At 42.9% G+C, this 26,481-nt stretch overlaps 1 long non-coding RNA gene across 1 annotated transcript in view; it reads right to left on the bottom strand.

Moving 5' to 3' along the window:
• Positions 1-1,808: 1,808 nt before the first annotated feature.
• Positions 1,809-26,481, bottom strand: part of LOC146863962 (uncharacterized) — a 336,075-nt gene continuing 311,402 nt past the window's right edge. Inside the window, exons 3-4 of the long non-coding RNA XR_014976593.1 lie at positions 4,011-4,535; positions 1,809-2,885 (exon numbers count right to left, since the gene is read on the bottom strand). This is a non-coding gene — a long non-coding RNA (uncharacterized LOC146863962). The remainder of the gene's footprint in view (positions 2,886-4,010; positions 4,536-26,481) is intronic.

Here is a 26,481-nt window from a genome sequence, read left to right as displayed (position 1 = left end):
TCAGTTTTTTCCTGAAGTTGGTGTACTCGAGAGTAAGTCTGATGTCTATTGGCAGGGAATTCCATAGAGTGTGATTGTTGTATATGTTTTTATATAGAATAACATTTTGTATCTTTTCAAACTTGTATTCTGATTTTAAAATTTTGTCATGGATGTATTTTTGTAGCTTTTATGATTCACTCTGTGATTTCAAATAACGCATATTTTGATTGATTGATTGATTAAGTGATTGACCAAAAGTCTAAGTTTACGACATTTGGCATTCACAAAGGTAAGTTACAAATAGTATCTTTACGTCCGCAGTCTGGGAGAAATCTTCACACTCGAGGCAGGGATTCTGCACTTGGGGCAGAGATTCTGCTCTCAGGGTGGAGGAAGTAAATACATACACCTGCATACAATTAATACCACCTGCAACCCCTTCACCACGAACCACACAAAAGCAGCACACATTAAAGGCTCTGCTTGTTCCACATCAACACTGTGCCTGCCTGCTGTGCACCTTAAAACCCTGCTACCACTGTGAAGGAAGAAGAACTACACAGAGGAGAAGACACAATTATTTGTGTCATTTGTAGTGAGAAACAACAAAATGTTGCATGGTCTACCACCATACTACACCAGTGCAACGCAGAAGGCAGCCCTGTGGTAACATTTGAGAACTGCAGTCACTTCATTGGGGGAGGATGTCCGGTCCATCAACTGGATTTTAAGGTTACATTCATGCCCATACTTATCATCATTTCTGCAACAGGATTCTTCGTTATCAATACCTGTACAAGTACAGAACAGATGATAGTCTCCTATTAGGTCTAAGCAGAACCATATATAATATCGCCTTGAGGAAGCCAATTGTTAGGCAACATGCATTGGCTTCACTTGTCAGTATTTTCTGAAGAGGAACAGAATAAAAAAACACAATCAAAAGGACCGACTCGTCTTGACTTCCTTATTCTCTGCCTAACTCTTTGTTTACATGTTCGAACTATTATTGCCTCTCATTTTGTGTTGAAATTTGTCCACTGTATGACAAATTGGTAGCTGGTCATTTGAGGTGAGCAATTCTGTTTGTAAGACTGTGGTTACTAAAGGTAGTGCGGCAACAGGTCCCCTAGCTGCCATTGTTTGTTCGCCATGAAGATGTTGGAGGGCATGTTGAAACTGTACCAAAGTCTATCTTCACAGTCAACAGATGGAGGAGACCCAACATACCTCCCTGCACTATGCCCCACTCACCCACCTGTACCACAACCTACACAGGCTCACTGCCTACATACACAGATTCCACCCACCTGCACATGCCTCCCTCTGCACAATCACATCCCCCTGCTCAGTCACATCTCACACTTGTACAGGCACCCGTACCCCCTGTCCAGGCACCCACCTCCCTCAGCTATACAAGCACTCTCATTCCCTTTACAGGCACACCTACCAGCTGTACAGGCAGATGCACCACATCACCAATGCAGTAAACACCCTTACTCACAGAGATCGTCCCCACCACAACTGCAAAGTCGTAAAAGAGATCCACCATGAACACTGTGAAACATGTATACCCCTAATATATGTGAATAAAGATATATCATTCACAAGTCAATACTGGGTTGTGTCATAGTTGGTGATAGTCAACTGGTTACTCAGGTAGTTGTCTATATATGTGATGATAAATGTATGTGAGTAAGGCATGTAGAACAGTACCACCATCTGTTTAACAATGCATCATCTTGAAAGCATAGCTAAACATCTACCAGTGTTGACTTACATACTTTGAATCCAGCATATGTAATGAACAACACAAGACAGAGATGTTGAGATCAAAAAATATTTGTATATCAATCATGAAATTAATGAGTAAAAGACTGTCCATTGGAAAGGGAGAAAGGAAATCAAATAATGGTCTTCAGCCAGAATGGAAAAGGGGATTTGGAGGAGGTTGAGCAAAATAAATAAAACACATCAGGAAGTGTCAAGGGAAACAGTCTACGCAAAGGGTGAAAACAAAAAGTCCACAGTTCAAATATAGTCCCAGTCACTGGTTATCCTCATCCTCCCTGTTCTGCTCCACAATCTTCAGATCATCGTCTCCTGTGGTCTCATCCTGACTGGCCGTGGTAGGACCAGACACCCCATGGGAGCAGCAACCATGAGGGACACGCGGGGTAGAAGGGGAAACACTGAGGGAAGACATGCCGTGAGACACATGGACAGCGGTCTGGATAGGATGCTGGGCTAATGCAGACAATATGGCTGCGCCTAAGGAAGTAATGGAGGCATTGAGGGTGGCCATGTCCCTGGACTGTGCCTCTCAGAGCATACAGAGTTCATCAAAGGTCTCCTGTAGGATCTGAGAAGACACATTTGTCTCACTAGAAGATGCCACCATCACTTCCTGAGACGCATCCACTGGAGTGATGAGACATGGAGGGGTTTGGGTTTGAAATGAGGGTTGTGGGGTGTCGGGAACAAAGCTATCCCTCAGCTCTTCCGGGAAGGCACTTGTAGGGGGACTAGTGGCAGGGGGTGCAGTTGGAGGCCCCCATGGAATGGCGGCCTTAAGAGTCCAGGAGGGATCAGTGCCAGGCCCAGATGGTGATGTGGCCTGCTCTAGGGACACCTCAGTAATATCCAGGTTTTGCAGGTCAGGGGGAAAGTCACTTTTCTCCCCCTGGACGGAAGTTTCCCGTTTTATGTCCCCCGCTTCTGTGTGATCAGCCTCCACCTGGGCTGTTGCTGTTGTCGTAGGCTCCATCCGGGTGGGCACACTACCCCTGCCTGATGTTTCCTGTCCTCGCAGATGGACTCAAGAGTACGTGTGTGCAGATGAGCCGAGGATGTCCTGCTCTGCCCCTGGTCCTGTTCAGTTGGGTCTTGGCCGGCTTGGTCAACTGAAATAGAAGGGGAAACAATATCTAGTTGGTGCACACATCTTAACAAAGCAGGTGACTACATAAAGCAAGTGCAGTCTTTGTACCCCTTGGATCTCACTAACCAATTATATGTTTCTTGGACCCAAAATTATGTGTACTATCACTGTTTAGTCAAGAATTTACTCACATATTGACATCTTTCACAATTTAGGTCAGTATACGTTTCTCTGCCTACTAACTCTAACCTTCAGCATAAGTGCAGTGTGTGTTCCTGACATTAAAAACTTAGTTATCTTCCAGTGTAAGTCTACAAGTGGAGATTGAACACAGTCTGGAATGGATATAACCAGACGTAAACATGGCTCTAGATTAATCCTGTAAGGTGTACTATCAACAGTATTACTTTTACAGTGCAGAATTGTACAACTTAACAAAAATGCTAAACTGGGTGTACAAACACAAACAAGGTATTGGATATGACCTTTGCACAGGCGTGATTCTAAGTATGGGAATATCGCTTGTAGGATCAGACACTCAACATGGCAAGTGCCACATTTAAGGCTACCTTGTTTGGGCTGTAAACTGGTAAGCAGATGAGCATAGCCAGTACAGCTACATAGACATTATAAACGGCATACGTGTCACTATTCAGAAGATGTGTGTATTTCATCCCCTTTGGATATGTTTGTATCATTTTGAGACAAGCATGACAAAGTCAGCCTTTACTTCCTGGCACATAAAATAATATTTTATCCAGGAAAATAATACAAACAAAAGGCATGCATGATACAGGAGCCAGTACTCAAAGCATTCTGATCCCCAATTAGACATTGTCTGCGTTATTCTATCACCATTCCATTCAACAGTTGTAAGGCATTTGGGTCATCTGTCATGATGATTTAAGTGCATTTATTCATTTAAATGCAACTGTAAGTGTCATTTCCCCAATTGGATTTAGTGCACTACAAGTCCCAGAATGCACTCCGGAAACAGCATTCAATGGGCTTCTATGATGCATTTGCATTATAAGTACTGAAGGTATTAATCTGATGAGAAAGGGGACAAAAGACACATGATAGATAGTAAATCACCTTCACCACTCACCTCATGCTACCAGACACATGCAGCAGTTCATGCGCTTACCAGATCTCTGCTGCTCATACTCCCCTAGCTGAGCATGGAGGGTGGGATATGTTGCCTCTAGGTCCTCCTGTACGATGGCATAAATTGGGGTCTCTGTAAGTGATGCTGGGAGGACAGGTCCATGAAGTCCTGGGCCTTGATTCAGTGCCAGCGTTTGATATCCTCTCATTGCTTGCGACATAGTATGTCCCACCGTTGGTACACGCCAACTGTGCTGCAGCACACTTTGATTTCCTCCCATATTCTGGCACGCACTGCATTGCATAGATGCTTCTCTGGGCCCCCATAAAGCAGAGGCTACTTATCAAGCACCTCCTCCCCAAATAGGCTTCATTTTCCTTCACTAAAAGGGGGTGCCTTGTTGAGGGCAGGTGAGTTATTCAGGGCAGCAGGTTGGCATAGGATGTTTCCTGTAGGTGAGAATGACTCAGAATGACCATTAGTTTCCAGCCCGACTGCAGAGTTTTTCTACCTGGAGTGGAGAACCCACATCTTAGGCTTAGACTCCACGCCGAGTTGGAAATTCTGAAATCAGACCAGAAAACAAATATTTAAGGCAGAAAATAACAAACAGGGGGAAGAGTCATTGGCAAAGCCAATAAGTCATGTCTCTGCAAGGTCAATTGGCTTTACCTGTGTATATTAGCCATGTTGCAAATGTTTGAAATGAAAGAGAAATAACATTGTAACACAGCCAGGATTTACTGAGTTATAGAAATTTTTGGTTTATGACATGCAGCTATGCTGCACTGCACCCTGTGCTGCTATACAAACTATGCTATAGGATCCTTGTCGATCTATAGGCTGGGAGCCATAAGCACACTGAACTTTGCATGAGGCCTCCATTTTCAAAACATGCAGGCATCTACTTACAAGTTAGTTGACATGAAAGGAAGCAAGTAACTCGGGTGTCCTGCACAGTTAACTGTTGGGCCACCTTCATTTTAAATGACATTCTGCAACAAACGTATACATTTTGATAAAGCCACTTCAACATTTCAAAAAAAGTTTGCTTTCACATGCCTAACTTTTTCATCTTACTAGTAGTTGTAGTACATCAGACTAAATCTGTCATGCTATTTTTGGTGAGTAATAGTTTTGAAACTTACACTTTGCCAATGCTGAACTCCATGCTCCATAAATGAAAGGCAAATATTTAGTGAAGCTGAGGAACTTTTGAGATGGCTATGTCTAAATTGAAATCTTAAAAAAGGAGAGGGCACAGGCAGGCTCAGTACAAAAAGTATGCTGCATTCTCTTTCCCGCGACTGCTCTCACTTTGAGGTCAGCCAAAAGTCAAGTTACCACCAGGCTCCCTCAAAGACACAGCTTGACATTTGACTTTGGTATTTGAATGCCCAGCAAATATTAAAAGATCAGAACAAGTTTAAAGGCCTGTTTATCAGAGTTCATGGAAGAAAACTGTAAACTCGGTTTTGGCATGGGGAGGGATGAATTCCAGCTGGGGAACCTAGAGCAGATCAAGCCAGCAAATGGAATCCAGAAAACTGGAGGTTCATTCCGCAAATGCCAGACTGCATTCCCAGGCCAACTTTCTTAAAATCCCCCAAGCTGTCATTCGCAGACCACACAGCTGTTTAACTCACCTGCCCCAACATGGCTGAGGCACTTGAGGTCCAGGCATTCACACATTCTAGGATATTGATTTGAACATACTAACTGAGGTGGTGCTTGATAGGTACCCTCTGAATTATGTGGGGACCAGAGGGACAGCTGAATGATGCAGAGCAAAACGTAGTCTGGAGTGACCTTGCTGTGTGCTGCATAACAATGTGTCGGTGTACCTGCGATGGGCCTAGATGTGCCATGAGCACTGAAGGGATTTGTTAATACAACAGAAAAAGCTCATACAGAGGCAGCTACTCTGTGTCATATTTCTCACAAGGTATCTGTACAGTTTTGATGAGACACTTACATATGAACATGGCTAAATATTAGACCTGCATGCATGACGCATAAAGCATTACTCGCAATACAAAATGCCTTGCCATTTTGAATGGGGCCAGTAGTTGTCAGTTGGATGTATGAGGGAGTCTGTTCCTAAGCACACAGAATTATAGGACTTTTAGTCTTTATGATCCCATAGTAATACAGGACCACCCGTCCCAGTTTCCCCATAAATAACCACCTGGCCTGGAGTGGCACATCACACATGGAGCTAGAAAAAATAGCAGCTATAAACAAGAACTATCCATGTCATTAAATAGGTCAATTTGAACTAAATGACAGACATATGGCTACACTGCCAAATGAGTTGCAGCACACACAAATGCAAGGGGCCTGAATCGGAAAGGGCCTCTTGCCTCATTGAGCAGATTACACCCTGAGTGCAAAGACTCCCCCTCCTATTGTTATGTTGTCCTGGGAAGTCTCACACATGCAGTGATATTTTATCCCCTAAGGCATTGGAGTTCTTTGAGACATTAATCATTGGCATGTGCAGGTAACGTTTGCATAGACAATATTTTGACTCTTTGCAACAGCTGTTATTTACATATCTAAACCTGTGTGCTTCCAGATAGTGCAAGATAGTCTGTATAATGCCATGTCAAATGAGTGACCCCCTCCCCCAGATCAGTGTTTTGGCCATAAAATGCGAGATCATGCGTAGAACATGGAGTGCAAGATCAGAGTAATGCATGAAGCCAAAACATGCAAAATGCATGCGTAAAACTGAGTACTTCCAGATCCTAAAGTGCAAGATGTATGCGTAAGTCTGATCAATCCCAGATCATATGGGAGACCCCCGTGGAGAATGTATTTGCAACAATTTAGCATCACATGATATTAAGATCCACTTACATGGGTGCCTGTATGTGACTGAATTTGCAAGATGGTTCTTCAGCCTTGGGGCATGACCATAAGAAGGCTTATCCATGCAAGTTCCATTGGCACATCGATTGTATAGATATATGTTAGCACCTCTTTGCAAGTTCTTGTGCCATTTGCGAAAACATTATTCTTAGGTACCAACAGCTCTGGTTTAAGAAGGCAGGACAGCAGCAGACAATGTGTGAAGCTGATTCTGTGTGATATTGGCACAAGCTGTATTCCTTTCTTTCCGATGGGATATTTTTCCAGTGGCCCCTATAATCCCATATTGGAAGGGATAAGGAGCTGTTGAACCAGAATGTTCTGTAGGTCTTGCCTTCCCAGTGCTGCACTGAGAAATGGTTGGCGCGTGGTGACTTCATGTGAAGAGGCAAGTCCATCTGCACCAGGGGTGTTTCTAATGTGTTTAGTGTCCTGCTCCCTTGAAGTGCGCTTGCCTTGTACATTTAGCAATCTTTTTAAGATGTCCATTGTTGACAATTATGGTTCCTAAAGACAGGCTACGTGTTTCACTGTCGCTAAGCAGATACCTTGCTCAGCTACTTTTAGCATCCTGAAATATCACTGTTAGCCCTTCCCTCAATGATCCTGGTTCCGCATTGGTAACAAGGTGGTAGTATTTGACTAAGTGTTTTTTAAATTCAATGTCGATCATTGCAATATTAAATTCAAGCCGGATCAATGTGCACTGACTTGTTTTTGGAAGATTAACTAGCTTTCTGAATGCCGCTGTGTGAAGGCGCTCCAATTTATCAATCAGCAGCCCAGGGAAAGCAAGATGTTCATAACTTATTGTTGGTATTAATTTTGCCCTCAGGTCTCGACGGATTCCCTCTTTGGAGTGGCTTTGGAGCTTGCTGTGTAGGTTTCATAGTGCATATGTGACCGTAGTCGACTTAACTGCCAGTGCCTTGGTCTGCAGAGTTGGCCAGACTGTGTCGCAGAATTGTATGCCCAGGTAGTTATATTTGTTGACTGTGGTTATCCTAAGAGGGCCAAGTTGCAATTTCAGCAGTTTCTTTATCAGTTGATGGCCAAGTACCAGGACCTTCGTTTTTGTGGCATTTGCCTGCAGAAAGTTATTTGTATTATACAGCTGTAATGTCTTTAGGGCTCTCTTCATGTCAAATCTGGTTTGGTCTAATAATAACATATCATCTGCATACTGCATGATGGGGAAGTCTGAGGAGGCCTAATTTGGGCAGTAAGATGTTTGCTTTCAATCGTGCCTCGCCCAGTTAAACAAAGTGGGAGCGATCACACAGCCCTATTTTAGCCCCTTTTTCATGTAGATGCTGGCGGTTGTATGCATCTGCATAATCTTGGTTCGGACCAATGTGCTAGTGTACAGTGCATTGATGGCCACGAGGAATTTCATCAGGAAGCCCCACTTTGCAAGTTTTGCCCAGAATTTGTTGCGGTCAATGCCATCAAAAGCAGTGCTGTAGTTAGCGAAGCAAGCATAAAGTTGGGGAAAGCGGCCTCTGTGGCCCTAGTTGCCAAGTAGGACAAGGCAATAGCATTGTCCGTGGTGAATGAATTAAGCCTGAATCCCGTCTGATATTGGGGTATGATATGATTTGCATTTATCCAGGCATCTAGCTCATTCAAGAGCACTTTCCAAATACCTTGCCATCAACATCCAACAAGGCAATCAGCCTATAATATCCCAGTTGGAGGCATCTCCCTTTTTATGTATGGGGTGCAAGATGGAGCCTTTTCATGAATCTGTTACTGCTGATGTGTTGTAGGACCAGTTAAACACGCTGTGCATGTGGGGGACCTAGAATTCCCAATCTAAATTTTTAATACCACTTGGTAGGCTGTTAGGTCTGGTGGCTCCGTCCTTCCAAATACCCTCAGAGTAATTAAGGTTTCCCTTTCGGCTATGATGGTGTGCTGCTCCTCTAGGTCTTCGGGATAGTTGCCCACTAACTCCATGTTGCAACCCGAGATTTTATCTGAGTCGAAGTAAAGCTTTGTTGCGTGAGAGGGTACAGCATTCCCTGTGTCGGTGTAGACATAGCCCCAGAATTCCCTTTACTGTTGGGTGACAGTAGGAAGAGTATATGTTTCCATTCCTCTATATGTTTTTGTTTCAACTGCCAAGCGATTTTTTTGGTGTGATTTTCTGGTTGCTTTCAGGATGTTTTCCGTCTGTGCGCACCTTTCTCTTCTATGTAGTAGTTCCGCCTGGCGGCAGCTCCTTTTGCTCTTTTTGAATTCTTTATTTTCAAAAAGGGGGACGCCCGTCAGCTGCTGCTTTACTGTTTTTGCCCGGATCGGAGGGGGCCCGGACTCGCAGCCCCAGTGTGCCTCACACTCCTGTCATCAACAAGCGCCAGGAGGCGCTTCCTTAAATTCGCCAGTGGGCTCCTGCAGCGCTGGACGAGTGCGGGCAGTGCCCAGGAGAAGCCTGGGCCAAGGGCGGGCCCAGCCTTGCCCGTCAAAGTCCGGATAAGGCTGAGCTGGGCCACCCCCCTTGATTTCGCCCAAGCCTGCCCTGTATTGCAGCGGTAAGATCCTTTACTCGTATTTAGAGTTTGGACGTGGACATCACCTAACTTTGACTAATGAATAACTGATATCCTGATTTTATGTAAAGCATCATTTTAATGAACTATTGCTGAGGATGCTGTGGCATAAGCACGGTAAAACCACGCTCATTTAAACAAATGGGGATGTTAAAGCACATGGAGAGATCGATTTGTTAACTTCATGTCATTTTGCCATATTAACTTTATTTTGGAAGAACTACTGAATATAAGAGTTTTGGTCTTCGGTGTACATTGTACCTCCTTTAACTTGGTCCTTAAGTTGTATAAGTTGTTGCTAGCCATTACTTGCTTGCTTAAACTTTTACCCCACTGAGGCCCCTACATTAATTACATTCTCACAAGAGTAGTGCACACAACAAAGCATCTGGGCAATAATGGGGGAAAGGAAAGCAGCGGAAATAATGACAGGAAGGAAAAAGATACCAGGGACCCATAAACAGGCTAAATCTGCAGCAGAGAACTGTACTCTAGCAGCTATTGATGACCTAATAGAAGAGGTAGAAAATATGCTATCTAATGGTAAAGAGCCTAGCACCAAGGGCAAAAGCAAAATCTCATCCTACTATAGTAGAAGTGACTACTGTAAGATCAAATAGTCCAACTATCATTGTCCACCAAGCTCATAATAAGACAACCTTACAACCATCAATTACACCTCCCCCAAAGACAGGATCCAGTCCTCTTAAGGTAACCACCCCTAGATCGGATAACATAGCTAGGAAAAAGGGAAGCCCGGCACATAGAGAGATCCTAAATATAGAGTGCTCTAATAGATATTTACCCCTAGTAGATAACCCAGAGGGAATACAGGTAGAGCAAACCAATGGAAAAGATGGTAGTAGACAATGCCTTACCAACCCAAGTATAGTGGAGGTTCAAACAGAGGTACAATCACTTGATACCCATACACTTGTGTTGGACCTTTGCACGAAATTAAATGCAGTTCAAGAGGAGGTCTTGGTACTTAAAAGGATGATTGAGGTACTAACCACTCATCTCCACGTAAACCTGGTAGCTGTAACTAACGCATTGGGGGATAGAGAATACACAGAGAATAAATCTCACCACACTAAGGCAAAGAATACTTTAACCGAATGCCATCCAAAGTAATACTAAAACATCCTCCAAATCAAACTCTAAAACAGAGTAAAAATATAACTCTAATGCCCTACCCCCCACCTAATTACCTAATTTAAGGTGCCATGCGACTAATATGCATGACCATTCTAGATTTCCCCCACTGCATCAACAAGCACCATGTACAAACACATACTCAAAAAACATACGCATAAATAGGCCACTACAAGCCACCCAGGGATTTGGGAGGGAGTATAGGGGTCCCGAATAAAAGCAGGAACTCATCCAGGCAACACACCATTCGATTGTGGGGAAATCAAACTCTTCGATAATGTGTTTCTCACCAATGACCAAAAAAAGTTGGGTACTAGGGAAGATAGGGATTCCCTTATAAATAAAGTTACGCACTGGATTAGAACTAAAAGGCAGAGCCTTTTTGTAATAAGATCTGATATTAAAAGCGCTGAACGGATACAGCAAGACGAGGGGATATGTATGATATCAAATTGACATTTCACTCAAAAACCATTGCTGATAATTTTATAACTATGAATCTACGAACTCACTCTTCCTTTAATTCTAAAATCTGCTTTAGGCAAAACAAAACCTGTATAGATAGATGTAACACTGCTACACATGCTACAAGGGGGCAAAACAAATCTTGAAGCCATAGATTGACTGAATCAGGGGATGAAATTGTATTCTTCAGTGGGGGGTACACCGTGTCCAATGGCTAGGGACCAAGACGTAATTGAATTGGATGACCAACTTAATCTGGATGCATATCATGAAGCATTGGGCATAGTCAAGCGTTATTCAGATAATATACGATATTATACTGTAAGCAACACACAGTTCATATGTAAATCAAATTCTTTATATATAAATTACGTCATTCATATATAGGCATCGATATTTCATGAAAGGCCGTCAAGCAATAGTGTAATAATAAAAGTGACACAGTGAATAGTAAGTGCTCAGTGACAATGTACGTGATATGTACAATAGTTTAAAATCGAGAATATTCGAAAATGGCCAGAGGGTTCAATAGTAAAGCTGCGTGATGGAAGAGTTCCTTTTGGCGCAGATTCTATGTAATGGTCCACATAATAGTCGACGTTTCAACCCTGGTACTGCACTACTGATAGGTCAGTGCGGGTCTTCATCAGGACTTAGATAGAAGGTGACGGCCTGTGAGTGACAAAAGGACTTAGGTGTGTTGGCATAAGTGAAAGGACCTAAGTACTAAGGGTGGCAGGTAACTCACCTTAGTATAATAGAAATTCAAAATGGTCTGGGCCTATGGAGTTGGTAAGCATCCAGCATAAATCTCAGGATGGGGTTCCAGTTAGGTATTCTGTGGTGGTGAAGGGCCTGTAAATAATTCGGGATCAATTACATTAATTATATCCCAAAAAGCTAAGAATCATAGTAAAGTGAGGAGGGAGCCTGACTTGCTCACCTATGTTGCATGCGAGAGCAGTTGATTCACTGGTCACGTAGCATTCGAGGCTCCACAGTTGCATCTATAAATAATAGCTGGACGGTAGAATAATCATCCACTACAAATTGGCCGATTAATGGGTCGAATAGGGCAGGGTAGGTGCTCACCTAATTTCATGCGAAGTGCTGTCTATAATCCAGGCACTTCTAATCCCTTAGTGTGGGTAGTAGGCAAAGAAGGCTCTTCAACCGAAGTTAACTGCAAGGAAGCAATAATCCAGTTTAAATTGATTAAAAGGCTGGGAGCCAAAAGAGAGCAAAGATACATGACTTAAAATAAAAGGGCGCTTAGGGAGAAGTAGCCCAATTACCTCATTCGGAAGATCGGGCGGCAGGCCGGGGGTCCTGGCTCGTCTGATTGAATCGGCAGCAGCGTTCAGAGTGAGTCTGCATAAAAGGCCGAGGGTTACGTGCGCGTGTAGGCCGAACGCTATGGGTTGCCTAGCAACGAGCAGCGCTGGCGCCAATGAACGTGCCTAATCGTCATGCGTTACCGAGGTAACATAGTAAACAATCACGTCACATAGGGATTACGCCATACGAAAACTCGACTTCGTAGAAACTCATGCAACCATGTCGGAGTCTCGAGGCACAGTTAAAGGTGTACATCACTCGGATGTGATACCGAGGTGCAGAGTTAATAATAAATGTTAGCAATTGATATCAGTGACCGGAGTAGTATTGTCATATAGTCGTGTAAAACACATTGATTATAAATTTGGAAGGCATTGTGATTCCCGGTTCGAACGGTGCACACATCTCAATGTATAGAGAGCTCCATACCCTGCAAGAAAAGCGCCGTGTGAACACCTACTGTTAATAGTCAGCATAAACATCTGAGACAAAGGATTGAAGTCTCCATACATGGTTCACATTGTGCTCGGGTATGTTGCCGAGGTACGAGTTACATGATACAAATAACACCCGTAATTCATGCTACATTGTACGGTTCACACCAGTAATTCATGTTATAATAACATACAGTTGTACATTCATGTGATCAGTACAAAGATACAATGATGTACTCTATGATTGAATCTATCCAGACAATGCAAGTTCGTACATAAACAAAAGATTCAGACAGCTCCATGTTTTAGTCAAAACATATGTATACTGATAAGGATCTGGCTGAGCATAAAGGGCTGATCAAAGTAGACCCATTTGTTTCGAGATCTCCTCCATCTCGTTCAACCCATTCTGGACTGAGTTAGGCAAATGGATCCATCTACACTCCTTGTAGTTCAGTATCCTCGCAATCGACCCACCTCTGCTACTAGGGATGATTTTGTCCAGTACCCACCATGTGATGTTGTTTGGAGAGTTATTGTGTGATACATAATGTTCAACCATAGGTGCCCCGTGTACCTTACATCTTATCCTACTCATGTGCTGTAGAATTCTGACTTTCACTTTCTGAGTCGTTTGTCCAACATATATGAGGCCACAGGGACATTGGATGGCATATATAACATTCATGCTGTTGCAATTGGTAAACTGGGAAAGTTTGTATGTTCTACCAGTATACGTAAATGTAGTTCCTTCATAACAAAAATCGCATTATTTGTATCATGTAACTCGTACCTCGGCAACATACCCGAGCACAATGTGAACCATGTATGGAGACTTCAATCCTTTGTCTCAGATGTTTATGCTGACTATTAACAGTAGGTGTTCACACGGCGCTTTTCTCGGTAACGCATGACGATTAGGCACGTTCATTGGCCCCAGCGCTGCTCGTTGCTAGGCAACCCATAGCGTTCCGCGTACACGCGCACGTAACCCTCGGCCTTTTATGCAGACTCACTCTGAACGCTGCTGCCGATTCAATCAGACGAGCCAGGACCCCCGGCCTGCCGCCCGATCTTCCGAATGAGGTAATTGGGCTACTTCTCCCTAAGCGCCCTTTTATTTTAAGTCGTGTATCTTTGCTCTCTTTTGGCTCCCAGCCTTTTAATCAATTTAAACTGGATTATTGCTTCCTTGCAGTTAACTTCGGTTGAAGAGCCTTCTTTGCCTACTACCCACACTAAGGGATTAGAAGCGCCTGGATTATAGACAGCACTTCGCATGAAATTAGGTGAGCGCCTACCCTGCCCTATTCGACCCATTAATCGGCCGATTTGTAGCGGATGATTATTCTAACGTCCCGCTATTATTTATAGATGCAATTGTGGAGCCTCGAATGCTCCGTGACCAGTGAATCAACTGCTCTCGCATGCAACATAGGTGAGCAAGTCAGGCTCCCTAATCACTTTACCATGATTCTTAGCTTTTTGGGATATAATTAATGTAATTGATCCCGAATTATTTACAGGCCCTTCACCACCACAGAATACCTAACTGGAACCCCATCCTGAGATTTATGCTGGATGCTTACCAACTCCATAGGCCCAGACCGTTTTGAATTTCTATTATACTAAGGTGAGTTACCTGCCACCCTTAGTACTTAGGTCCTTTCACTTATGCCAACACACCTGACTAAGTCCTTTTGTCACTCACAGGCCGTCACCTTCTATCTAAGTCCTGATGAAGACCCGCACTGACCTATCAGTAGTGCAGTACCAGGGTTGAAACGTCGACTATTATGTGGACCATTACATAGAATCTGCGCCAAAAGGAACTCTTCCATCACGCAGCTTTACTATTGAACCCTCTGGCCATTTTCGACTATTCTCGATTTTAAACTATTGTACATATCACGCACATTGTCTATTCACTGTGTCACTTTTATTATTACACTATTGCTTGACGGCCTTTCATGAAATATCGATGCCTATATATATGAATGAAGTAATTTATATATAAAGAATTTGATTTACATATGAACTGTTTTGTGTGTTGCTTACAGTAGAATATCGTATATTATCTGAATAACGCTTGACTATGCCCAATGCGTAAAGTAATTTTTTCACCCAACGGAACCACTGTTTACCTTATAACTTACTGCCCAGGTTCTGAGGGATACTGGGTCACCCCATTATTTGTTTAACTATAATTGGTGCAGGTGTTTACCTGCGAGGGTTTTACTCTCATTTAATGTTTTTTGGATTAATTTTCAATTTGTGTTTATTGTGTGTATTGTTGTAGTATGTCTGAAAGAGAAACCTTGTCATATAGTGAAGACTATATAGCCAAATTGATATATGACCAGGGAGCCTCAGGCTTTCTACTAGGTTCGGACAGAGTGTCAGCTGACACCAGTCTGAATGAGAAATTGGCTAAAATTGAAAGATTAGAGAAGAAGCTAATCAGAGCACGCCTTCACGGGCATGTATTGACAAAATACCTCCAGTCTAACATAATTCCCAAAGGCCTACAAGTACGTAATGAACCTGCTATATTCATAGATATCCCGAAATTCAGAGAAGGATTCAGTTACGTAGCGAATAACTGCTCTAGGCATTGGATGGTCCTTGGGGTGGAAACAGCATTAGAATACGTGAAGAAACTAACACAAGAAATAGCGGACCTTAAGAAGGAACTTATTGATGACACTTCCCTTACCAACGCCAGGGAGGCATTAGAAAGAGCTGAAAAGACACTCTCTGACTTTAACACCATCACTCTGAATAGGAAGCTAGATAAGCTGTCTAAAGATATAAGGAACTACGACAAAAATATTACTTATCCATATTTGTCTGACGACTATTACCAGCAAGACAGCCAGGGTTTCTTTAGCAATAGAAGTCGACAGGGCCCGAGAAGATTTTACACCTTCTCAAATTCCTCTGCAGGCAGTGGTTCAGATTCTGACTCTGACAGACCTTCTACTAACCCACAAACCAACCAGGGTTCACGTTTTTTAGGAGAGGGCTACCGCCAAAACAACAGGGGCGGAGGGAGAGCTCAGAACTGGGAGAGACCGGGAGGATGGAACAGGGGCAGGAACACTCAGCAAGGCACATCACGAGTTCGGTTCTACCAACCGGAAACACATGGGCAGATCTCTACACGGAGGCAAACTTACAGATGGTAGAGACTCACACACCCATTGTCCAGTCCCATGACCACTCAGGGACCAGCAAAGGACTTTCCTTTGTCCCCACAGTCATTCCTGACTCGTTCCAGATTAAAATTGAGCTACAACACTTCTTTCGCAAAATCAGATTGAAGTACTATTTTAGCAGGAATACCTACAACCCTGTGCCTGCTGCCACAGGTTTTAGACCTATTTCGACGTTCACCCCAGGGGCACACATGGTGAGTGAGAAAATACTTGCATATGAGAAAATTGTACTCCAAGAAACCATGCAAATTGTGACAGCGGCCCCCCACATTCGCTGGGGATGCCTGGTTTCACCTTGGAGATACCCTGGAGGGACCATCTCACAGGGATAGCCAGGACGGGTTCCCCAGCGGTCTACAGCGCCAGGACGCCTCAGGGCAGCAGTGCGCTTTACAAGACACATACATTTACATTTACATTTACAGAAAGGAAGTATATAAAATACAACATCAGCAAAGAAGAAAAAGGTGCCTTACGTTCCTTGAGTGATAACAAGACCATTGTCATCAAATCAGCTGATAAGGGTGGTGCTGTGGTACTACAAAATACAGACGATTATGTGGAGGAGCTTGAACGTCAACTCAGCATGGTGGACAGTTACCAACCAACCCCACGTGACCCTACGCCTCTTCTGAAATCCATGATAGAAAAAGTGACCAAAGGAGGTCTCTCTAAAGGATTCCTGAGCCAGCATGAATATGAATTCCTCAACAGCAAAGAGCCTCGAATACCTACCATCTATACTTTACCTAAAATACACAAACGAATGGAGAAACCACCTGGAAGACCCATTGTTTCGGGATGTGGCTCGATCCTGGAACCACTCAATCAATTCATAGACTATTTCTTACAACCCTTCGTACCAAACACAAAATCATTTGTAAGGGATACGATGCATGCTATACAAATACTAGAAGGTCAGGCATTTGATCCCATACTCAACTCTTGGTCACACTAGATGTATCCTCCCTGTACACTTCAATTCCCCAAGACGCTGCATTGGATGTTATCAGAAGCACATTAGACTCCAGATCAAGACCACATTGGATTCCTACCGAATTTTTGATCTCTCTACTGGATATTGCCATGAAAAAGAATTATTTCATCTTCAAAAAACAATTCTATTATCAGTGTAAAGGCGTAGCCATGGGTGCTACATATGCCCCAAGTCTAGCTAATCTGTACATGGACCACTACGAAGAGGAACATCTGTACAGTCTGGACAACCCATACTTGAATGCCATTTCAGTATGGAAGCGTTATATTGACGACGTGATAATGATCTGGTCTGGGAACAACATCGAACTAAATAATTTCTTTACCTAGCTGAATACGAGATCAACCGACATCCAGTTCACTATGACATATAACAATGAAGCCATTGATTTTCTGGACTTAACATTCCATTCACAAGATAATTTACTATACTGTGATCTGTATCGTAAACCCATGGAAAGAAATTCATTACTTAAATACCAGTCCCATCATCCACGCAACCTGCGAGACAATCTCCCGTATGGCCAATTCCTCAGACTGAGGAGGAACTGCACAAGAAGGACAGACTACTTCAGGGAATCTGAAATACTAGTGTCCAGACTCAGAGAGAGAGGTTACCCTACAGGGCTACTCAAACGGGCAAAGAAACGGGCATGGTATTGCCCCCGGGAACAACTGTTAGAGATTAACCAAAAACATTTGGAGACAGACAAAATAGTCTGTGTGACAACATTCAACACCAAAAGCAATGAAATAAAGAAAGTTGTGAAGAAATATTGGAACTTAGTCGTGAGTGAACTACAGATATCGCAGGACCCCACATTTGCCTTCAAAAGAGGCAAAAACATTAAGGATTCGGTGGTGAATGCATACTTGGACACACCTAAACAACCAGACCTTAGGAATCTCCTGGGGCTTGCACCTGTATCTGGACACCACAAATGTGGGCAATGCAAGGCATGCGATTTTTGTTATTTAGGAACTACATTTACGTATACTGGTAGAACATACAAACTTTCCCAGTTTGCCAATTGCAACAGCATGAATGTTATATATGCCATCCAATGTCCCTGTGGCCTCATATATGTTGGACAAACGACTCAGAAAGTGAAAGTCAGAATTCTACAGCACATGAGTAGGATAAGATGTAAGGTACACGGGGCACCTATGGTTGAACATTATGTATCACACAATCACTCTCCAAACAACATCACATGGTGGGTACTGGACAAAATCATCCCTAGTAGCAGAGGTGGGTCGATTGCGAGGATACTGAACTACAAGGAGTGTAGATGGATCCATTTGCTTAACTCAGTCCAGAATGGGTTGAACGAGATGGAGGAGATCTCGAAACAAATGGGTCTACTTTGATCAGCCCTTTATGCTCAGCCAGATCCTTATCAGTATACATATGTTTTGACTAAAACATGGAGCTGTCTGAATCTTTTGTTTATGTACGAACTTGCATTGTCTGGATAGATTCAATCTCAGAGTACATCATTGTATCTTTGTACTGATCACATGAATGTACAACTGTATGTCATTATAACATGAATTACTGGTGTGAACCGTACAATGTAGAATGAATTACGGGTGTTATTTGCATCATGTAACTCGTACCTCGGCAACATACCCGAGCACAATGTGAACCATGTATGGAGACTTCAATCCTTTGTCTCAGATGTTTATGCTGACTATTAACAGTAGGTGTTCACACGGCGCTTTTCTTGCAGGGTATGGAGCTCTCTATACATTGAGATGCGTGCACCGTTCGAACCGGGAATCACAATGCCTTCCAAATTTATAATCAATGTGTTTTACACGACTATATGACAATACTACTCCAGTCACTGATATCAATTGCTAACATTTATTATTTACTCTGCACCTCGGTATCACATCCGAGTGATGTACACCTTAAACGGTGCCTCGAGACTCCGACATGGGTGCATGAGTTTCTACGAAGTCGAGTTTTCGTATGGCGTAATCCCTATGTGACGTGATTGTTTACTATGTTACCTCGGTAACGCATGACGATTAGGCACGTTCATTGGCGCCAGCGCTGCTCGTTGCTAGGCAACCCATAGCGTTCGGCGTACACGTGCACGTAACCCTCGGCCTTTTATGCAGACTTTCTCTGAACGCTGCTGCCGATTCAATCAGACGAGCCAGGACCCCCGGCCTGCCGCCCGATCTTCCGAATGAGGTAATTGGGCTACTTCTCCCTAAGCGCCCTTTTATTTTAAGTCGTGTATCTTTGCTCTCTTTTGGCTCCCAGCCTTTTAATCAATTTAAACTGGATTATTGCTTCCTTGCAGTTAACTTCGGTTGAAGAGCCTTCTTTGCCTACTACCCACACTAAGGGATTAGAAGTGCCTGGATTATAGACAGCACTTCGCATGAAATTAGGTGAGTGCCTACCCTACCCTATTCGACCCATTAATCGGCCGATTTGTAGCGGATGATTATTCTAACGTCCCGCTATTATTTATAGATGCAACTGTGGAGCCTCGAATGCTACGTGACCAGTGAATCAACTGCTCTCGCATGCAACATAGGCGAGCAAGTCAGGCTCCCTCCTCACTTTACCATGATTCTTAGCTTTTTGGGATATAATTAATGTAATTGATCCCGAATTATTTACAGGCCCTTCACCACCACAGAATACCTAACTGGAACCCCATCCTGAGATTTATGCTGGATGCTTACCAACTCCATAGGCCCAGGCCGTTTTGAATTTCTATTATACTAAGGTGAGTTACCTGCCACCCTTAGTACTTAGGTCCTTTCACTTATGCCAACACACCTGACTAAGTCCTTTTGTCACTCACAGGCCGTCACCTTCTATCTAAGTCCTGATGAAGACCCGCACTGACCTATCAGTAGTGCAGTACCAGGGTTGAAACGTCGACTATTATGTGGACCATTACATAGAATCTGCGCCAAAAGGAACTCTTCCATCACGCAGCTTTACTATTGAACCCTCTGGCCATTTTCGAATATTCTCGATTTTAAACTATTGTACATATCACGCACATTGTCACTGAGCACTTACTATTCACTGTGTCACTTTTATTATTACACTATTGCTTGACGGCCTTTCATGAAATATCGATGCCTATATATATGAATGAAGTAATTTATATATAAAGAATTTGATTTACATATGAACTGTTTTGTGTGTTGCTTACAGTAGAATATCGTATATTATCTGAATAACGCTTGACTATGCCCAATGCGTAAAGTAATTTTTTCACCCAACGGAACCACTGTTTACCTTATAACTTACTGCCCAGGTTCTGAGGGATACTGGGTCACCCCATTATTTGTTTAACTATAATTGGTGCAGGTGTTTACCTGCGAGGGTTTTACTCTCATTTAATGTTTTTTGGATTAATTTTCAATTTGTGTTTATTGTGTGTAACGTTGTAGTATGTCTGAAAGAGAAACCTTGTCATATAGTGAAGACTATATAGCCAAATTGATACATGACCAGGGAGCCTCAGGCTTTCTACTAGGTTCGGACAGAGTGTCAGCTGACACCAGTCTGAATGAGAAATTGGCTAAAATTGAAAGATTAGAGAAGAAGCTAATCAGAGCACGCCTTCACGGGCATGTATTGACAAAATACCTCCAGTCTAACATAATTCCCAAAGGCCTACAAGTACGTAATGAACCTGCTATATTCATAGATATCCCGAAATTCAGAGAAGGATTCAGTTACGTAGCGAATAACTGCTCTAGGCATTGGATGGTCCTTGGGGTGGAAACAGCATTAGAATACGTGAAGAAACTAACACAAGAAATAGCGGACCTTAAGAAGGAACTTATTGATGACACTTCCCTTACCAACGCCAGGGAGGCATTAGAAAGAGCTGAAAAGACACTCTCTGACTTTAACACCATCACTCTGAATAGGAAGCTAGATAAGCTGTCTAAAGATATAAGGAACTACGACAAAAATATTACTTATCCATATTTGTCTGACGACTATTACCAGCAAGACAGCCAGGGTTTCTTTAGCAATAGAAGTCGACAGGGCCCGAGAAGATTTTACACCTTCTCAAATTCCTCTGCAGGCAGTGGTTCAGATTCTGACTCTGACAGACCTTCTACTAACCCACAAACCAACCAGGGTTCACGTTTTTTAGGAGAGGGCTACCGCCAAAACAACAGGGGCGGAGGGAGAGCTCAGAACTGGGAGAGACCGGGAGGATGGAACAGGGGCAGGAACACTCAGCAAGGCACATCACGAGTTCGGTTCTACCAACCGTAAACACATGGGGAGATCTCTACACGGAGGCAAACTTACAGATGGTAGAGACTCACACGCCCATTGTCCAGTCCCATGACCACTCAGGGACCAGCTTGCAACCCATACCTCATCTACCTGAAACCAACATCATTGAAACAACGATTCAGAATGTCACTAATTTATCTGATCCAATTATCAACCTATCAAGCCACACTATGTCTCAGGCAGAAAGGGATGTGCTTTGCAAAGGACTTTCCTTTGTCCACACAGTCATTCCTGACTCGTTCCAGATTAAAATTGAGCTACAACACTTCTTTCGCAAAATCAGATTGAAGTACTATTTTAGCAGGAATACCTACAACCCTGTGACTGCTGCCACAGGTTTTAGACCTATTTCGACGTTCACCCCAGGGGCACACATGGTGAGTGAGAAAATACTTGCATATGAGAAAACTGTACTCCAAGAAACCATGCAAATTGTGACAGAAAGGAAGTATATAAAATACAACATCAGCAAAGAAGAAAAATGTGCCTTACGTTCCTTGAGTGATAACAAGACCATTGTCATCAAATCAGCTGATAAGGGTGGTGCTGTGGTACTACAAAATACAGACGATTATGTGGAGGAGCTTGAACGTCAACTCAGCATGGTGGACAGTTACCAACCAACCCCACGTGACCCTACGCCTCTTCTGAAATCCATGATAGAAAAAGTGACCAAAGGAGGTCTCTCTAAAGGATTCCTGAGCCAGCATGAATATGAATTCCTCAACAGCAAAGAGCCTCGAATACCTACCATCTATACTTTACCTAAAATACACAAACGAATGGAGAAACCACCTGGAAGACCCATTGTTTCGGGATGTGGCTCGATCCTGGAACCACTCAATCAATTCATAGACTATTTCTTACAACCCTTCGTACCAAACACAAAATCATTTGTAAGGGATACGATGCATGTCATACAAATACTAGAAGGTCAGGCATTTGATCCCCATACTCAACTCTTGGTCACACTAGATGTATCCTCCCTGTACACTTCAATTCCCCAAGACGCTGCATTGGATGTTATCAGAAGCACATTAGACTACAGATCAAGACCACATTGGATTCCTACCGAATTTTTGATCTCTCTACTGGATATTGCCATGAAAAAGAATTATTTCATCTTCAAAAAACAATTCTATTATCAGTGTAAAGGCGTAGCCATGGGTGCTACATATGCCCCAAGTCTAGCTAATCTGTACATGGACCACTACGAAGAGGAACATCTGTACAGTCTGGACAACCCATACTTGAATGCCATTTCAGTATGGAAGCGTTATATTGACGACGTGATAATGATCTGGTCTGGGAACAACATCGAACTCAATAATTTCTTTACCTAGCTGAATACGAGATCAACCGACATCCAGTTCACTATGACATATAACAATGAAGCCATTGATTTTCTGGACTTAACATTCCATTCACAAGATAATTTACTATACTGTGATCTGTATCGTAAACCCATGGAAAGAAATTCATTACTTAAATACCAGTCCCATCATCCACGCAGCCTGCGAGACAATCTCCCGTATGGCCAATTCCTCAGACTGAGGAGGAACTGCACAAGCAGGACAGACTACTTCAGGGAATCTGAAATACTAGTGTCCAGACTCAGAGAGAGAGGTTACCCTACAGGGCTACTCAAACGGGCAAAGAAACGGGCATGGTATTGCCCCCGTGAACAACTGTTAGAGATTAACCAAAAACAATTGGAGACAGACAAAATAGTCTGTGTGACAACATTCAACACCAAAAGCAATGAAATAAAGAAAGTTGTGAAGAAATATTGGAACTTAGTCGCGAGTGAACTACAGATATCGCAGGACCCCACATTTGCCTTCAAAAGAGGCAAAAACATTAAGGATTCGGTGGTGAATGCATACTTGGACACACCTAAACAACCAGACCTTAGGAATCTCCTGGGGCTTGCACCTGTATCTGGACACCACAAATGTGGGCAATGCAAGACATGCGATTTTTGTTATGAAGGAACTACATTTACGTATACTGGTAGAACATACAAACTTTCCCAGTTTACCAATTGCAACAGCATGAATGTTATATATGCCATCCAATGTCCCTGTGGCGTCATATATGTTGGACAAACGACTCAGAAAGTGAAAGTCAGAATTCTACAGCACATGAGTAGGATAAGATGTAAGGTACACGGGGCACCTATGGTTGAACATTATGTATCACACAATCACTCTCCAAACAACATCACATGGTGGGTACTGGACAAAATCATCCCTAGTAGCAGAGGTGGGTCGATTGCGAGGATACTGTACTACAAGGAGTGTAGATGGATCCATTTGCTTAACTCAGTCCAGAATGGGTTGAACGAGATGGAAGAGATCTCGAAACAAATGGGTCTACTTTGATCAGCCCTTTATGCTCAGCCAGATCCTTATCAGTATACATATGTTTTGACTAAAACATGGAGCTGTCTGAATCTTTTGTTTATGTACGAACTTGCATTGTCTGGATAGATTCAATCTCAGAGTACATCATTGTATCTTTGTACTGATCACATGAATTTACAACTGTATGTTATTATAACATGAATTACTGGTGTGAACCGTACAATGTAGCATGAATTACGGGTGTTATTTGTATCATGTAACTCGTACCTCGGCAACATACCCGAGCACAATGTGAACCATATATGGAGACTTCAATCCTTTGTCTCAGATGTTTATGCTGACTATTAACAGTAGGTGTTCACACGGCGCTTTTCTTGCAGTGTATGGACCTCTCTATACATTGAGATGCGTGCACCGTTCGAACCGGGAATCACAATGCCTTCCAAATTTATAATCAATGTGTTTTACACGACTATATGACAATACTACTCCAGTCACTGATATCAATTGCTAACATTTATTATTTACTCTGCACCTCGGTATCACATCCGAGTGATGTACACCTTTAACTGTGCCTCGAGACTCCGACATCGCTGCATGAGTTTCTACGAAGTCGAGTTTTCGTATGGCGTAATCCCTATGTGACGTGATTGTTTACTATGTTACCTCGGTAACGCATGACGATTAGGCACGTTCATTGGCCCCAGCGCTGCTCGTTGCTAGGCAACCCATAGCGTTCGGCGTACACGCGCACGTAACCCTCGGCCTTTTATGCAGACTCACTCTGAACGCTGCTGCCGATTCAATCAGACGAGCCAGGACCCCCGGCCTGCCGCCCGATCGTCCAAATGAGGTAATTGGGCTACTTCTCCCTAAGCGCCCTTTTATTTTAAGTCGTGTATCTTTGCTCTCTTTTGGCTCCCAGCCTTTTAATCAATTTAAACTGGATTATTGCTTCCTTGCAGTTAACTTCGGTTGAAGAGCCTTCTTTGCCTACTACCCACACTAAGGGATTAGAAGTGCCTGGATTATAGACAGCACTTCGCATGAAATTAGGTGAGCGCCTACCCTGCCCTATTCGACCCATTAATCGGCCGATTTGTAGGGGATGATTATTCTAACGTCCCGCTATTATTTATAGATGCAACTGTGGAGCCTCGAATGCTACGTGACCAGTGAATCAACTGCTCTCGCATGCAACATAGGTGAGCAAGTCAGGCTCCCTCCTCACTTTACCATGATTCTTAGCTTTTTGGGATATAATTAATGTAATTGATCCCGAATTATTTACAGGCCCTTCATCACCACAGAATACCTAACTGGAACCCCATCCTGAGATTTATGCTGGATGCTTACCAACTCCATAGGCCCAGGCCGTTTTGAATTTCTATTATACTAAGGTGAGTTACCTGCCACCCTTAGTACTTAGGTCCTTTCACTTATGCCAACACACCTGACTAAGTCCTTTTGTCACTCACAGGCCGTCACCTTCTATCTAAGTCCTGATGAAGACCCGCACTGACCTATCAGTAGTGCAGTACCAGGGTTGAAACGTCGACTATTATGTGGATCATTACATAGAATCTGCGCCAAAAGGAACTCTTCCATCACGCAGCTTTACTATTGAACCCTCTGGCCATTTTCGAATATTCTCGATTTTAAACTATTGTACATATCACGCACATTGTCACTGAGCACTTACTATTCACTGTGTCACTTTTATTATTACACTATTGCTTGACGGCCTTTCATGAAATATCGATGCCTATATATATGAATGAAGTAATTTATATATAAAGAATTTGATTTACATATGAACTGTTTTGTGTGTTGCTTACAGTAGAATATCGTATATTATCTGAATAACGCTTGACTATGCCCAATGCGTAAAGTAATTTTTTCACCCAACGGAACCACTGTTTACCTTATAACTTACTGCCCAGGTTCTGAGGGATACTGGGTCACCCCATTATTTGTTTAACTATAATTGGTGCAGGTGTTTACCTGTGAGGGTTTTACTCTCATTTAATGTTTTTTGGATTAATTTTCAATTTGTGTTTATTGTGTGTATTGTTGTAGTATGTCTGAAAGAGAAACTTTGTCATATAGTGAAGACTATATAGCCAAATTGATACATGACCAGGGAGCCTCAGGCTTTCTACTAGGTTCGGACAGAGTGTCAGCTGACACCAGTCTGAATGAGAAATTGGCTAAAATTGAAAGATTAGAGAAGAAGCTAGTCAGAGCACGCCTTCACGGGCATGTATTGACAAAATACCTCCAGTCTAACATAATTCCCAAAGGCCTACAAGTACGTAATGAACCTGCTATATTCATAGATATCCCGAAATTCAGAGAAGGATTCAGTTACGTAGCGAATAACTGCTCTAGGCATTGGATGGTCCTTGGGGTGGAAACAGCATTAGAATACGTGAAGAAACTAACACAAGAAATAGCGGACCTTAAGAAGGAACTTATTGATGACACTTCCCTTACCAACGCCAGGGAGGCATTAGAAAGAGCTGAAAAGACACTCTCTGACTTTAACACCATCACTCTGAATAGGAAGCTAGATAAGCTGTCTAAAGATATAAGGAACTACGACAAAAATATTACTTATCCATATTTGTCTGACGACTATTACCAGCAAGACAGCCAGGGTTTCTTTAGCAATAGAAGTCGACAGGGCCCGAGAAGATTTTACACCTTCTCAAATTCCTCTGCAGGCAGTGGTTCAGATTCTGACTCTGACAGACCTTCTACTAACCCACAAACCAACCAGGGTTCACGTTTTTTAGGAGAGGGCTACCGC

This window comes from Triturus cristatus, chromosome 2_1 (assembly GCF_964204655.1).
Source record: "Triturus cristatus chromosome 2_1, aTriCri1.1, whole genome shotgun sequence".
In the NCBI taxonomy this organism is placed as follows: domain Eukaryota; kingdom Metazoa; phylum Chordata; class Amphibia; order Caudata; family Salamandridae; genus Triturus; species Triturus cristatus.
This window is presented reverse-complemented; position numbering and strand designations above follow the sequence as displayed.